The sequence below is a fragment of the Arachis stenosperma genome, chromosome 3, assembly GCF_014773155.1.
Source record: "Arachis stenosperma cultivar V10309 chromosome 3, arast.V10309.gnm1.PFL2, whole genome shotgun sequence".
NCBI lineage: Eukaryota > Viridiplantae > Streptophyta > Magnoliopsida > Fabales > Fabaceae > Arachis > Arachis stenosperma.
In genome coordinates this window covers 117,605,767-117,619,131 of record NC_080379.1, presented here as the reverse complement: position 1 = coordinate 117,619,131, position 13,365 = coordinate 117,605,767, and the positions used below count along the sequence as shown (strand labels likewise).

The window sequence follows — 13,365 nt, the reverse complement described above, 5'->3', positions numbered from 1 at the left end:
ATTAAGGAATCCAAGAGATATCCACTCAATCTAAGGTAGAATGGAGGTGGTTGTCAGGCGCACGTTCATAGGTGAGAATGATGATGAGTGTCACAGATCATCACATTCATCAAGTTGAGGAACAAGTGATATCTTAGAACAAGAATAAGCTGAATTGAATAGAAGAACAATAGTAATTGCATTAATACTCGAGGTACAGCAGAGCTCCACACCTTAATCTATGGTGTGTAGAAACTCTACCGTTGAAAATACATAAGAATAAGGTCTAGGCATGGCCGAATGGCCAGCCTCCCAAAGAGGGTTCAATCATAAAAACATGATCAAAAGATGATCCGAAGATTGAAAGATTCCCCTCAAATACAATAGCAAAAGGTCCTATTTATAGAGAACTAGTAGCCTAGGGTTTACAGAAATGAGTAAATGACATAAAAATCCACTTCTGGGCCCACTTGGTGTGTGCTTGGGCTGAGCATTGAAGCTTCCATGTGTAGAGACTTTTCTTGGAGTTAAACGCCAGCTTTTGTGCCAGTTTGGGCGTTTAACTCCCACTTTTGTGCCAGTTCTGGCGTTTAACGCCGGGAATTCTGAAGCTGACTTGGAACGCCTGTTTGGGCCTGCAAATCTCAGGCAAAGCCCTGGATGTCTACTTTCCAGCGCAATTGAGAGCGCGCCAATTGGGCTTCTGTAGCTGCAGAAAATCCACTTCGAGTGCAGGGAGGTCAGAATCCAACAGCATCTGCAGCCCTTTTCAGCCTTTGAATTAGATTTTTGCTCAGGTCCCTCAATTTCAGCCAGAAAATACCTGAAATCACAGAAAAACACACAAACTCATAGTAAAGTCCAAAAAAGTGAATTTTAAATAAAAACTAATAAAAATATAATAAAAACTAACTAAAACATACTAAAAGCATACCAAAAACAATGCCAAAAAGCATATAAATTATCCGCTCATCACAACACCAAACTTAAATTGTTGCTTGTCCCCAGGCAACTAAAAATAAATAGGATAAAAGGAAGAGAATATACAATGAATTCCAAAAGCATCTACGAAGATCAGTATTAATTAGATGAGCGGGGCGTTTAGCTTTTTGCCTCTAAACAGTTTTGGCATCTCACTTTATCCTTTGAAGTTCAGAATGATTGGCTTCTATAGGAACTCAGAATCCGGATTGTGTTATTGATTCTCCTAGTTAAGTATGATGATTCTTGAACACAGCTACTTTATGAGTCTTGGTCGTGGCCCAAAGCACTATGTTTTCCAGTATTACCACCGGATACATCCATGCCACAGACACATAACTGGGTGAACCTTTTCAGATTGTGACTCAGCTTTGCTAGAGTCCCCAATTAGAGGTGTCCAGGGTTCTTAAGCACACTCTTTTTTCTTTGGATCACGACTTTAACTGCTCAGTCTCAAGTTTTCACTTGACACCTTCACGCCACAAGCACATGGTTAGGGACAGCTTGGTTTAGCCGCTTAGACAGCATGTTATTCCTTTAGGCCCTCCTATCCACTGATGCTGAAAGCCTTGGATCCTTTTTATTATCCTTGCCTTTTGGTTTAAAGGGCTATTGGCTTTTTCTGCTTGCACTTTTCTTTTTTTTTTTTTTTGAATTCACTGCTTTTTCTTGCTTCAAGAATCATTTTTATGATTTTTCAGATCCTCAGTAACATGTCTCCTTTTTCATCATTCTTTCAAGAGCCAGCAATTTTAACATTCATGAACAACAAATTCAAAAGACATATACACTGTTCAAGCATACATTCAGAAATCAAAAGTATTGCCGCCACATCAAAATAATTAATCTGTTACAAAATTTGAAATTCATGCAATTCTTCTCTTTTTCAATTAAGAACATTTTTCATTTAAGAAAGGTGATGGATTCATAGGACATTCATAACTTTAAGGCATAGACACTAAGACACTAATGATCATAAGACACAAACATAAATAAAACATAAAGCATAATTTTCAAAAAACAGAAGAATAAAGAACAAAGAGATTAAAGAACGGGTCCACCTTAGTGATGGCGACTTGTTCTTCCTCTTGAAGATCTTATGGAGTGCTTGAGCTCCTCAATGTCTCTTCCTTGCCTTTGTTGATCCTCTCTCATGATTCTTTGATCTTCTCTAATTTCATGGAGGAGGATGGAATGTTCTTGGTGCTCCACCCTTAGTTGTCCCATGTTGGAACTCAATTCTCCTAGGGAGGTGTTGATTTGCTCCCAATAGTTTTGTGGAGGAAAGTGCATCCCTTAAGGCATCTCAGGGATTTCATGATGAGGAATTTCCTCATGTCCATGAGTGGGATCTCTTGTTTGCTCCATCCTCTTCTTAGTGATGGGCTTGTCTTCATCAATGAGGATGTCTCCCTCTATGTTAATTCCAACTGAATTACAGAGGTGACAAATGAGATAAGGGAAGGCTAACCTTGCCAAGGTAGAGGACTTGCCCGCCACCTTATAAAGTTCTTGGGATATAACCTCATGAACTTCTACTTCCTCTCCAATCATGATGCTATGAATCATGATAGCCCGGTCTATAGTAGCTTCGGACCGGTTGCTAGTGGGAATGATTGAGCGTTGGATAAACTCCAACCTTCCTCTAGCCACAGGCTTGAGGTCATGCCTTCTCAGTTGAACCAGCTTCCCTCTTGAATCTCTCTTCTATTGAGCGCCCTCTTCACAAATGTCTATGAGGACTTGGTCCAACTTTTGATCAAAATTGACCCTTCTAGTGTAGGGGTGTTCATCTCCTTGCATCATGGGCAAAGTTGAATGCCAACCTTACATTTTCCGGACTAAAATCTAAGCATTTCTCCCGAACCATTGTAAGCCAATTCTTTGGGTCCGGGTTCACACTTTGATCATGGTTCTTGGTGATCCATGCATTGGCATAGAACTCTTGAACCATTAAGATTCCGACTTGTTGAATGGGGTTGGTAAGAACTTCCCAACCTCTTCTTCGGATCTCATGTCGGATCTCCGAATATTCACTCTTTTTGAGTTTGAAAGGGACCTCGGGGATCACCTTCTTCATGGCCACAACTTCATAGAAGTGGTCTTGATGCACCCTTAAGATGAATCTCTCCATCTCCCATGACTCGGAGGTGGAAGCTTTTGCCTTCCCTTTCCTCTTTCTAGAGGTTTCTCCGGCCTTAGGTGCCATAAATGGTTATGGAAAAACAAAAAGCAACGCTTTTACCACACCAACCTTAGAAGGTTTGCTCGTCCTCGAGCAAAAGAGGAAAGAAAATAGTAGAAGAAGAAAAAATAGAGGAGATAGAGGGGGCTTTTATGGTTCGGCTGAGGGGGAGAAGTAGTGTTTAGGTTGTGTGAAAATGAAGGAGTAAAGAAGGGTTTATATAAGGGTGGAGAGAGGGGTAGGGTTAGGCCATTATGGGTAGGTTTGGGAGGAAAAGTGGTTTGAATTTGGATGGTGGGGTAGGTGGGGTTTTATGAAGGATGGATGTGAGTGGTGAAGAGAATGGTGGGATTTGATAGGTGAGGGGTTTTTTGGGGAAGAGGTATTGAGGTAATTGGTGAATGGGTGAAGAAGAGAGAAAGTAGTGGGGTAGGTGGGGATCCTGTGAGGTCCACAGATCCTGAGGTGTTAAGGATAGCTCATCCCTGCACCAAGTGGCGTGCAAAATGCCCTTTCTGCCAATCCTGGAATTAAACGCCGGGCTGCTACCCTTTTCTGGCATTAAACGCCAGTCTGGTGCCCCTTTCTGGCGTTAAACGCCCATAATGGTGCCAGACTGGGCGTTAAACGCTCATTTGCTGCCCTTACTGGCGTTTAAACGCCAGCAAGCTTTTCCTCCAGGGTGTGCTGTTTTTCTTTCTATTTTTCATTCTGTTTTTGCTTTTTTAATTGTTTTTGTGACTTCACATGATCATCAATCTATAGAAAACATAAAATAACAATGGAAAATATATAAATATAACATTGGGTTGCCTTCCAACAAGCGCTTCTTTAATGTCAGTAGCTTGACAGTGGGCTCTCATGGAGCCTCACAGATGTTCAGAGCAATGTTGGAACCTCCCAATACCAAACTTAGAGTTTGAATGTGGGGGTTCAACACCAAACTTAGAATTTGGTTGTGGCCTCCCAACACCAAACTTAGAGTTTGACTGTGGGGGCTCTGTTTGACTCTGTTTTGAGAGAAGCTCTTCATGCTTCCTCTCCATGGTTAAAGAGGGATATCCTTGAGCCTTAAACACAAAGGATTCTTCATTCACTTGAATGATCAATTCTCCTCTGTCAACATCAATTACAACCTTTGCTGTGGCTAGGAAGGGTCTGCCAAAGATGATGGATTCATCCATGCACTTCCCAGTCTCTAGGACTATGAAATCAGCAGGGATGTAATGGTCTTCAACCTTTACCAGAACATCCTCTACAAGTCCATAAGCTTATTTTCTTGAATTGTCTGCCATCTCTACTGAAATTCTTGCAGCTTGTACCTCAAAGATCCCTAGCTTCTCCATTATAGAGAGAGGCATGAGGTTTATGCTTGACCCTAGGTCACACAGAGCCTTCTCGAAGGTCATGGTGCCTAATGTACAAGATATTGAGAACTTCCCAGGGTCCTGTCTCTTTTGAGGTAATCTCTGCCTAGTCAAGTCATCCAGTTCTTTGGTGAGCAAAGGGGGTTCATCCTCCCAAGTCTCATTACCAAATAACTTGTCATTTAGCTTCATGATTGCTCCAAGGTACTTAGCAACTTGCTCTTCAGTGACATCTTCGTCCTCTTCAGAGGAAGAATACTCATCAGAGCTCATGAATGGCAGAAGTAAATCCAATGGGATCTCTATGGTCTCAGTGTGAGACTCAGATTTCCATGGTTCCTCATTATGGAACTCATTGGAGGCCAGTGGACGTCCATTAAGGTCTTCCTCAATGGCGATCACTGCCTCTTCCTCCTCTCCAAATTCGGCCACGTTGATGGCCTTACACTCTCCTTTTGGATTCTCTTCCGTATTGCTTGGAAAAGTACTAGGAGAGAGTTTAGTAACTTTCTTACTCAGCTGTCCCACTTGTGCCTCCAAGTTTCTAATGGAGGACCTTGTTTCAGTCATGAAACTTTGAGTGGTTTTGATTAGATCAGAGACCATGGTTGCTAAGTCAGAGTGGCTCTACTTAGAATTCTCTGTCTATTGCTGAGAAGATGATGAAAAAGGCTTGCCATTGCTAAACCTGTTTCTTCCACCATTATTGTTGTTGAAACCTTGTTGTGGTCTCTGTTGATCCTTCCATGAGAGATTTGGATGATTTCTCCATGAAGGATTATAGGTGTTTCCATAGGGTTCTCCCATATAATTCACCTCTTCCATTGATGGGTTCTCAGGATCATAAGCTTCTTCTTCAGATGAAGCGTCCTTAGTACTGCCTGGTGCAGCTTGCATTCCAGACAGACTTTGAGAAATCATATTGACTTGCTGAGTCAATATTTTGTTCTGAGCCAATATAGCATTCAGAGTATCAATCTAAAGAACTCCTTTCTTCTGATTCATCCCATTGTTCACAGGATTCCTTTCAGAAGTGTACATGAATTGGTTATTTGCAACCATTTCAATGAGTTCTTGAGCTTCTGCAGGCGTCTTCTTCAGATGAAAAGATCCTCCAGCAGAGCTGTCCAATGACATCTTGGACAGTTCAGACAGACCATCATAGAAGATACCTATGATGCTCCATTTAGAAAGCATGTGAGAAGGACTCTTTCTGATCAATTGTTTGTATCTTTCCCAAGCTTCATAGAGGGATTCACCTTCTTTCTGTCTGAAGGTTTGGACTTCCACTCTAAGCTTACTCAATTTTTGAGGTGGAAAGAACTTTGCCAAGAAGGCATTGACTAGCTTTTCCCAAGAGTTCAGGCTTTTTTTAGGTTGTGAGTCCAACCAGATCCTAGCTCTGTCTCTTACAGCAAAAGGGAATAGCATAAGTCTGTAGACCTTAGGGTCAACCCCATTGGTCTTGACAGTGTCACAGATTTGCAAGAATTCAGCTAAAAACTGATGAGGATCTTTGGTGCACGAAATTGTGATCACTACAACTCAAAACAATCCCTAGTAATGGCTCCAAAGACTTGGTGCTCAATACCATGGCATAAACACAACTTCGCACAACTAACCAGCAAGTGCACTGGGTCGTCCAAGTAATAAACCTTACGCGAGTAAGGGTCGATCCCACGGAGATTGGTGGTATGAAGCAAGCTATGGTCACCTTGTAAATCTCAGTTAGGCAGACTCAAATGGGTATAGTGGTAAACGAATAAAGCAATAAGATAAAGATAGAGATACTTATGCATATCATTGGTGAGAGAGCTTCAGATAAGCGTATGAAGATGCCTTCCCTTCCGTCTCTCTGCTTTCCTACTGCCTTCATCCAATCCTTCTTACTCCTTTCCATGGCAAGCTTGTGTAGGGTTTCACCGTTGTCAGTGGCTACCTCCCATTCTCTCAGTGAAAATACGTCCCGATGCTCTGTCACAGCATGGCTAATCATCTGTCGGTTCTCGGTTAGTCCGGAATAGAATCCAGTGATTCTTTTGCGTCTGTCACTAACGCCCCGCCTTTCGGAGTTTGAAGCACGTCACAGTCATTCAATCATTGAATCCTACTCAGAATACCACAGACAAGGTTAGACCTTCCGGATTCTCTTGAATGCCGCCATCAGTTCTTGCCTATACCATGAAGACTCAGATCTCACGGAATGGCTGGCTCGTTTGTCAGGCGAGCACTCGGTTGTCAGGCGATCAACCATGCATCGTGCAATCAGAAATCCAAGAGATAAACACTAGGGCCTCGAATGCTTGTAGAACAAGAATGGTTGTCAGTCACCTTGTTCATAGGTGAGAATGATGATGAGTGTCATGGATCATAACATTCATCAAGTTGAAGAACAAGTGATATCTTTGACAAAGAACAAGCGGAATTGAATAGAAGAACAATAGTAATTGCATTAATACTCGAGGTACAGCAGAGCTCCACACCTTAATCTATGGTGTGTAGAAACTCCACCGTTGAAAATACATAAGAACAAGGTCTAGGCATGGCCGTGAGGCCAGCCTCCCAAAGTGATCAAAAGATCTAAAGAAAAGGTTCCAAAGTCAGAAGATGTCAAATACAATAGTAAAAGGTCCTACTTATAGAAAACTAGTAGCCTAAGGTGTACAAAGATGAGTAAATGACATAGAAATCCACTTCCGGGCCCACTTGGTGTGTGCTTGGGCTGAGCAATGAAGCATTTTCGTGTAGAGACTCTCCTTGGAGTTAAACGCCAGCTTTGGTGCCAGTTTGGGCGTTTAACTCCCATCTAGGTGCCAGTTCCGGCGTTTAACGCTGGAATTTCTTGAGGTGACTTTGAACGCCGGTTTGGGCCATCAAATCTTGGGCAAAGTATGGACTATCATATATTGCTGGAAAGCCCAGGATGTCTACTTTCCAACGCCGTTGAGAGCGCGCCATATAGGCTTCTGTAGCTCCAGAAAATCCACTTCGAGTGCAGGGAGGTCAGAATCCAACAGCATCTGCAGTCCTTTTGAGTCTCTGGATCAGATTTTTGCTCAGATCCCTCAATTTCAGCCAGAAAATACCTGAAATCACAGAAAATCACACAAACTCATAGTAAAGTCCAGAAAAGTGAATTTTAACTAAAAACTAATAAAAATATAATAAAAACTAACTAAAAGATACTAAAAACATACTAAAAACAATGCCAAAAAGTGTACAAATTATCCGCTCATCACAACACCAAACTTAAATTGTTGCTTGTCCCCAAGCAACTAAAGATCAAATAAGATAAAAAGAAGAGAATATGCAATGAACTCCAAAAACATCTATGAAGATCAGTATTAATTAGATGAGCGGGGCTTTTAGCTTTTTGCCTCTGAATAGTTTTGGCATCTCACTTTATCCTTTGGAACTCAGAATGATTGGCTTCTTTAGGAACTCAGAATCCAGATAGTGTTATTGATTCTCCTAGTTAAGTATGATGATTCTTGAACACAGCTACTTTATTGAGTCTTGGCTGTGGCCCAAAGCATTCTGTCTTCCAGTATTACCACCGGATACATACATGCCACAGACACATAATTGGGTGAACCTTTTCAGATTGTGACTCAGCTTTGCTAAAGTCCCCAATTAGAGGTGTCCAGGGTTCTTAAGCACACTCTTATTACCTTGGATCACAACTTTATTTCTTTCTTTTTCTTTCTCTTTTCCCTTTTTTTTTCGTTTTCTCTTTTTTTTTTGTATTCACTGCTTTTTCTTGCTTCAAGAATCATTTTTATGATTTTTCAGATCCTCAGTAACATGTCTCCTTTTTCATCATTCTTTAAAGAGCCAACATTCATGAACCACAAATTCAAAAGACATATGCACTGTTCAAGCATACATTCAGAGAACAAAAGTGTTGCCACCAAATCAAAATAATTAGACTGTTATAAAATTCAAAATTCATGCAATTCTTTTCCTTTTCAATTAAGCACGTTTTTATTTAAGAAAGGTGATGGATTCATAGGACATTCATAACTTTAAGGCATAAACACTAAGACATTAATGATCATGTGACACAAACATGGATAAACATAAGCACTAAAATTCGAAAAACAGAAGAATAAAGAACAAGGAAATCAAGGAACGGGTCCACCTTAGTGATGGCGGCTCTTCCTTCCTCTTGAAGGTCCTATGGAGTGCTTGAGCTCCTCAATGTCTCTTCCTTGCCTTTGTTGCTCCTCTCTCATGATTCTTTGATCTTCTCTTATTTCATGGAGGAGAATGGAGTGTTCTTGGTGCTCCACCCTTAGTTGTCCCATGTTGGAACTCAATTCTCCTAGGGAGGTGTTTAGTTGCTCCCACTAGTTTTGTGGAGGAAAGTGCATCCCTTGAGGCATCTCAGGGATCTCATGATGAGAGAGGTCTCTCGTGTGCTCCATCCTTTTCTTGGTAATGGGCTTATCCTCATCAATGGTGATGTCTCCCTCTATGTCAACTCCAACTGAATAACAGAGGTGACAAATGAGGTGAGGAAAGGCTAACCTTGCTAAGGTGGAGGACTTATCCGCCACCTTGTAGAGTTCTTGGGCTATGACCTCATGAACTTCCACTTCTTCTCCAATTATGATGCTATGGATCATGATGGCCCGGTCTAAAGTAACTTCGGACCGGTTGCTAGTGGGAATGATTGAGCGTTGGATAAACTCCAACCATCCTCTAGCCACGGGTTTGAGGTCATGCCTTCTCAATTGAACCGGCTTCCCTCTTGAATCTCTCTTCCATTGTGCGCCCTCTTCACATATGACTGTGAGGACTTGGTCTAACCTTTTGATCAAAGTTGACCCTTCTTGTGTAAGGATGTTCATCTCCTTGCATCATAGGCAAGTTGAACGCCACCCTCACACTTTCCGGACTAAAATCCAAGTATTTCCCCCGAACCATTGTGAGATAATTCTTTGGATCTGGGTTCATACTTTGATCATGGTTCTTGGTGATCCATGCATTGGCATAGAATTCTTGAACCATCAAGATTCCGACTTGTTGAATGGGGTTGGTAAGCACTTCCCAACCTCTTCTTCGGATCTCATGGCGGATCTCCGGATATTCACCCTTTTTGAGTGAAAAGGGGACCTCGGGGATCACCTTCTTCAAGGCCACAACTTCATAGAAGTGGTCTTGATGCACCCTTGAGATGAATCTATCCATCTCCCATGACTCGGAGGTGGAAGCTTTTGCTTTCCCTTTCCTCTTTCTAGAGGTTTCTCCGGCCTTGGATGCCATAATGGTTATGGAAAAACGAAAAAGCAACGCTTTTACCACACCAAACTTAAAATGTTTGCTCGTCCTCGAGCAAAAGAAGAAAGAAGAGAGTAGAAGAAGAAGAAATGAGGAAGAGGGAGATGGTGGTGTATTCGGCCAAAGAGGGGGAGAAGTGTTGTTTAGGTTGTGTGAAAATGAAGGGGTTAAGAAGGGTTTATATAGGAGAGAGGGGAGATGAGGGTCGGCCATTATGGGTGGGTTTGGGAGGGAAAGTGGTTTGAATTTGAAGGGTGAGGTTGGTGGGGTTTTATGAAGGATGGATGTGAGTGGTGAAGAGAAAGATGGGATTTGATAGGTGAAGGGTTTTTTGGGGAAGAGGTGTGAGGTGATTGGTGAATGGGGAAGAAGAGAGAGAGTGGTGGTGGGGTCCTGTGGGGTCCACAGATCCTGTGGTGTCAAGGAAAAGTCATCCCTGCACCAAATGGCATCAAAATTCACGTTTTGTGCCATTGCTGGCGTTAAACGCCGGGCTGGTGCCCATTCCTAGCGTTTAACGCCAGGTTCTTGCCCTTTTCTGGCGTTTAACGCCAGTCTGGTGCCCCTTTCTGGCGTTAAACGCCCAGAATGGTGCCAGACTGGGCGTTAAACGCCCAACTGCTAGGCTTACTGGCGTTTGAACGCCAGCAGCATCTTCCTCCAGGGTGTGCTGTTTTTCTTCCTGTTTTTCATTCTGTTTTTGCTTTTTCAATTAATTTTGTGACTTCTTATGATCATCAACCTACAAAATAAAATAAAATAACAAAAGAAAATATGTAAAATATAACATTGGGTTGCCTCCCAACAAGCGCTTCTTTAATGTCAGTAGCTTGACAGAGGGCTCTCATGGAGCCTCACAGATACTCAGAGCAATGTTGAAACCTCCCAACACCAAACATAGAGTTTGAATGTGGGGGTTCAACACCAAACTTAGAGTTTGGTTGTGGCCTCCCAACACCAAACTTAGAGTTTGACTGTGGGGGCTCTTCTTGACTCTGATTTGAGAGAAGCTCTTCATGCTTCATCTCTATGGTGACAGAGGGATATCCTTGAGCCTTAAACACAAAGGATTCTCCATTCACTTGAATGATCAGTTCACCTCTATCAACATCAATCACAGCCTTTGCTGTGGCTAGGAAAGGTCTGCCAAGGATGATGGTTTCATCCATGCATTTCCCAGTCTCTAGGACTATGAAATCAGTAGGGATGTAATGGTCTTCAATCTTAACCAAAACATTCTCTACAAGTCCATAAGCTTGTTTTCTTGAGTTGTCTGCCATCTTTAGTGAGATTTTTGCAGCTTGTACCTCAAAGATCCTTAGCTTCTCCATTACTGAGAGAGGCATGAGGTTTACACTTGACCCTAAGTCACACAGAGCCTTCTTGAAGGTCATGGTGCCTATGGTATAAGGTATGGAAAACTTCCCAGGGTCTTGTCTCTTTTGAGGTAATTTCTGCCTAGACAAGTCATCCAGTTCTTTGGTGAGCAAAGGAGGTTCATCCTCCCAAGTCTCATTTCCAAATAACTTGTCATTTAGCTTCATGATTGCTCCAAGGTATTTAGCAACTTGCTCTTCAGTGACATACTCATCCTCTTCAGAGGAAGAATACTCGTCAGAGCTCATGAAAGGCAGAAGTAAGTCCAATGGAATCTCTATGGTCTCATTTTGAGTCTCAGATTTCCATGGTTCCTTAGTAGGGAACTCAGTGGAGGTCAGTGCACGCCCATTGAAGCCTTCCTCAGTGGCGTCCACTTCCTCTCCATCCTCTCTAAATTCGGCCATGTTTATGGCTTTGCACTCTCCTTTTGGATTTTCTTCTGTGTTGCTTGGGAGAGTACTTGGAGGGAGTTCAGTAACTTTCTTGCTCAGCTGTCCCACTTGTGCCTCCAAATTTCTAATGGAGGACCTTGTTTCATTCATGAAACTTTGAGTGGTTTTAATTAGATCAGAGACCATGGTTGCTAAGTCAGAGGGGTTCTGCTTAGGATTCTCTGTCTGTTGCTAAGAAGATGATGGAAAAGGTTTGCCATTGTTAAACCTGTTTCTTCCACCATTATTATTAAAACCTTGTTGAGGTCTCTCTTGATTCTTCCATGAGAGATTTGGGTGATTTCTCCATGAAGAATTATAGGTGTTACCATAGGGTTCTCCTAGGTAATTCACCTCTTCCATTGAAGGGTTCTCAGGAAACTTGGTGCATTTTGCATTCCAGACAGACTTTGAGAAATCAAATTGACTTGTTGAGTCAATATTTTATTCTGAGCCAAAATGGCGTTCAGAGTATCAATCTCAAGAACTCCTTCTTCTGACTTGTCCCATTGTTCACAGGATTTCTCTCAGAAGTGTACATGAATTGGTTATTTGCAACCATTTCAATGAGCTCTTGAGCTTCTGTAGGCGTCTTCTTCAGATGAAGAGATCCTCCAGCAGAGCTATCCAAGGACATCTTAGATAGTTCAGAGAGACCATCATAGAAAATACCTATGATGCTCCATTCAGAAAGCATGTCAGAAGGACATTTTCTGATCAATTGTTTGTATCTTTCCCAAGCTTCATAGAGGGATTCTCCATCCTTCTGTCTGAAGGTTTGGACTTCCACTCTAAGCTTACTCCATCTTTGTGGTGGAAAGAACTTTGCCAAGAAGGCATTGACTAGCTTTTCCCAAGAGTTCAGGCTTTCTTTAGGTTGGGAGTCCAACCATATTCTAGCTCTGTCTCTTACAGTAAAAGGGAATAGCATCAGTCTATAGACCTCAGGGTCTACCCCATTAGTCTTGACTGTGTCACAGATTTGCAAGAATTCAGCTAAGAACTGATGAGGATCTTCCATTGGAAGTCCATGGAACTTGCAATTCTGTTGCATTAGAGAAACTAATTGAGGTTTAAGCTCAAAGTTGTTTGCTCCAATGGCAGGGATAGAGATGCTTCTCCCATAGAAGTCGGGAGTAGGTGCAGTAAAGTCACCCAGCACCTTCCTTGCATTGTTTGCATTATTGTTGTTTTCGGCTGCCATGTCTTCTTCTTCTTTGAAGAATTCGGTCAGGTCCTCTAAAGAGAGTTGTGCTTTGGCTTCTCTTAGCTTTCTCTTCAAGGTCCTTTCAGGTTCAGGGTCAGCTTCAACAAGAATGCCTTTGTCTCTGCTCCTGCTCATATGAAAGAGAAGAGAACAAGAAAATGTGGAATCCTCTATGTCACAGTATAGAGATTCCTTGAGGTGTCAGAGGAAAAGAGAAATAGAAAGAAGAAGGAGATGAAGAATTCGAACTTTAATTAGATAAGGTTCGAATTGTGCATTGAGAAGGAGTGGTACTCCATAAATAGAAGGATGTGAGAAGGAGGGAAAAAATTTTTCGAAAATTAAATAAAATATTTTGAAAACATTTTTGAAAAACACTAATTGATTTTCAAAAATAAAAGTGGAAAAGAAATCAAGTGATTTTTGAAAAAGGATTTGAAATTAGAAGTTAAAAAGATTTGATTGAAAACTTATTTTGAAAAAAATGTGATTGAGAAAAAAAAAGATTTGAAAATATATGATTTGAAAACAATTTGAAAAGATATGATTTTA

At 41.7% G+C, this 13,365-nt stretch overlaps 2 non-coding genes across 2 annotated transcripts; both read left to right on the top strand.

Annotated features, from left to right (window-relative positions):
• Positions 1 to 5,703: 5,703 nt before the first annotated feature.
• On the top strand, positions 5,704 to 5,811 carry LOC130971287 (small nucleolar RNA R71). The gene has a single exon (XR_009082513.1). It is a non-coding gene; the product is annotated as a small nucleolar RNA R71 (small nucleolar RNA).
• Positions 5,812 to 12,297: 6,486 nt separating this feature from the next.
• LOC130972670 (small nucleolar RNA R71) lies at positions 12,298 to 12,405 on the top strand. Its single transcript, XR_009083834.1, has one exon. It is a non-coding gene; the product is annotated as a small nucleolar RNA R71 (small nucleolar RNA).
• Positions 12,406 to 13,365: the final 960 nt, after the last annotated feature.